Below are 3,172 nucleotides of genomic sequence, written 5' to 3' on the forward strand. Positions count from 1 at the left end.
AAAGTCCGCAAGTAGAATACATCGGCGTGCTTATCGAAGTTCAATCGCATTTTCCGGAATGGTGGAGGTGGCGGGAGCCTGTTCTGGGGAAACGTCCAAGTGAGGGAGAAAAAAGAAAGTGCGACTGTGGTTCCCGCTCTTTCGTGGGCGGTCTCGTTGACGTCAGTGGTGACGTCAATTACACAGCCTCACCAGAGAAGTGCGCCGTTCATTCGTTTTTTTTTGTTTTTTTAGCTTTTGCTTTTTTATTCTTCCTTTTTTTCGTGTTGTTTTGGCCGCTGAGAAGACGGTTGGGTTCAGAGGCCAGGAGGGGCATTGCAGCAACGAAATGGAGTTGACGGCTGTCCACGTCCACATGATGTTAAAATATTGCTGTTCAAATGGGCATGGTGGACGCAAGACTGGACGTAAATATAAACGAGACGGCTAAGAGAGGGTTTGCAACAAACGTTAGTTGTAGCCATTAAATTCGCAAGATTTTGAAAAGAATCTAGGTAATTGTATGGTCAAACCACGGCGTCAGCCGTAAATTTTTGCCTCTGTCTCGCAACTTTCAGCGGCTCTCTGGGTTAGCACCGAAGCTTGTCGCTGAGAGGGGGCACCTGCAACTTAAATCACCGCGGAAGAAATACCTGAGCGCTTCCACACTAGTGAGGATAGGCGGCCAATTCTAATAGTCTCATGCATGGTGTTCTCAAATTGGACTACGTAGTGAGCGTATGCACGTTTTTTCACCGGTAGCGAGTAGTGTGTATATATATATATATATATATATATATATATATATATATATATATACTTATGAAGGGAGCCGACAGTCACCGAAACCAAGGTGCACAGGGGAACGTTTTTTTTATGTGTTGTGCTTATCAGTGGGATAATATTACTTAGATTAATAAATCGCTTAAAGAAAATTACTTACAAAGCAGCAGAAAAGCAAATTCTAATAGTCTCATGCGTGGTGTTCTCAAATTGGGCTACGTAGTGAGCGTATGCACGCTTTTTCACAGGTAGCGAGTAGTATATATATATATATATATATATATATATATATATATATATATATATATATATATATATATATATATATATATATATATATATATATATATATATATATATATATATATATATATATATATATATATATATATATATAATATAAGATCACCAAAAATTGAAGAAACATAACAGGATTTAATTCACGACGTTTCGGCTGGAGGACCAGCCACTCGAAAAAGGCTGGTCCTCCAGCCGAAACGTCGTGAATTAAATCCTGTTATGTTTCTTCAATTTTTGGTGATTTTATATTATATTGACCAAATCAGCTGCCAGATATATATATATATATATATATATATATATATATATATATATATATATATATATATATATATATATATATATATATATATATATATATATATATATATATATATATATATATATATATATATATACGAGACAAAGCAGCAAAGCAAGGGGCAAACGTATTTTTGACAAAAGAGATTATGAAAATTTAACGGGGATCGAAAACCTTTCTGCTTGAGCAGGAACATTATATATATATATATATATATATATATATATATATATATATATATATATATATATATATATATATATATATATATATATATATATATACGAGACAAAGCAGCAAAGCAAGGGGCAAACGTATTTTTGACAAAAGAGATTATGAAAATTTAACGGGGATCGAAAACCTTTCTGCTTGAGCAGGAACATTATATATATATATATATATATATATATATATATATATATATATATATATATATATATATATATATATATATATATATATATATATATATATATATATATATATATATATATATATATATATATATAATGTTCCTGCTCAAGCAGAAAGGTTTTCGATCCCCGTTAAATTTTCATAATCTCTTTTGTCAAAAATACGTTTGCCCCTTGCTTTGCTGCTTTGTCTCGTATAGCGGTCCTTGCAGCACCTTTTTCACTCCCGAGTCCCTAAAGAGATAACGACCAGCGTTCCCCTCAGCCTCATGAAATTCAGCGCGTTGGCGGTGTAAAGCAAGCCCGCACTGCACGACTAAGGAATGAACTTGGCCTGAATATATTGAATATATTGAAGAGTGTATAGTGCAGTACAACTGGCAACACACTTAACAGGAACACTCGTGGCATTGTTCTAGAGCTACTTTGCAAGATACCCCAGCTATAGCTAGCAAACGTCGGCTGTTACGGGAAGACGACAAATACGGCCGTAACACGCGCACGACAGTTGTACCAGAAAGCTCAAGCTCTGCGAAAAGCAGAAATGAAGAGCTCACCGCCCCATCCTGAATTATGTGATCTGATACCACACTTTGAAACCGGGAACCGAAAACAAATGCAAAACAATGCCAAAGTAAAGACTGCAACTGCTATCTTCTGACTGAGAAGCAAAAGAGCGAAATGATTAAAAGGACGAAAGAAATGGTAATGCTGCGCTTACACACAACAGGTCTGACAAGCCTGTGAACTAGTGCTGATCTGTAGCTAATGCGAGAGCACGACATCAGACTACATAAGTTTTTTTTTCTCTTTTTTTATCAGACAGAAGCCTCCCGTGGTGTAGGCTAAGTAGACGCGCTGTACATTTCAGAACATTGAGATGCTGTGCCGTTGTCTGAGAAGCTCGATGTGGTTGAAACCGCTTCTTTTGTAGCACCTTCGCACTCGTAGATATGCCTGAACTCGCAGTATAAACGCCAAACCAATCAGCCATTTCAGTAAGAAAATCTCAATCTGTCCGTAAAGGGGAACTCACAATTCTCATCTAGAAATCTCGATCTAGCTAGCCACGCACTCTGAGCATAAATAACCTATATTGGAATAAAAAGGAAATATGCTGTCCTGTCGCGCGCTTTTTTTAGGGGCAGGGTATGCCGCCCAAGTCCCAGGGCAGGTTAGGTAGGTAAGTATAGGGTAGGTAAATATAGAGAATGCTTGCTTTAATTAGCAGCGCAGGCATACTCCCACTGTAAATCATAATAACTTGACGCAGTTAGCAACAACAACAGGCTTCTAAACAAGTCGCAGGAAGTCTCGATATTAGCTAATAGAGAAGACTGGAACCTAATTTAAAACCTTCGTAACTGCTAGAACTTCGCAGGTTTTGAAAAGGAGA

Source organism: Amblyomma americanum, chromosome 3 (assembly GCF_052857255.1).
Source record: "Amblyomma americanum isolate KBUSLIRL-KWMA chromosome 3, ASM5285725v1, whole genome shotgun sequence".
NCBI classification, from domain to species: domain Eukaryota; kingdom Metazoa; phylum Arthropoda; class Arachnida; order Ixodida; family Ixodidae; genus Amblyomma; species Amblyomma americanum.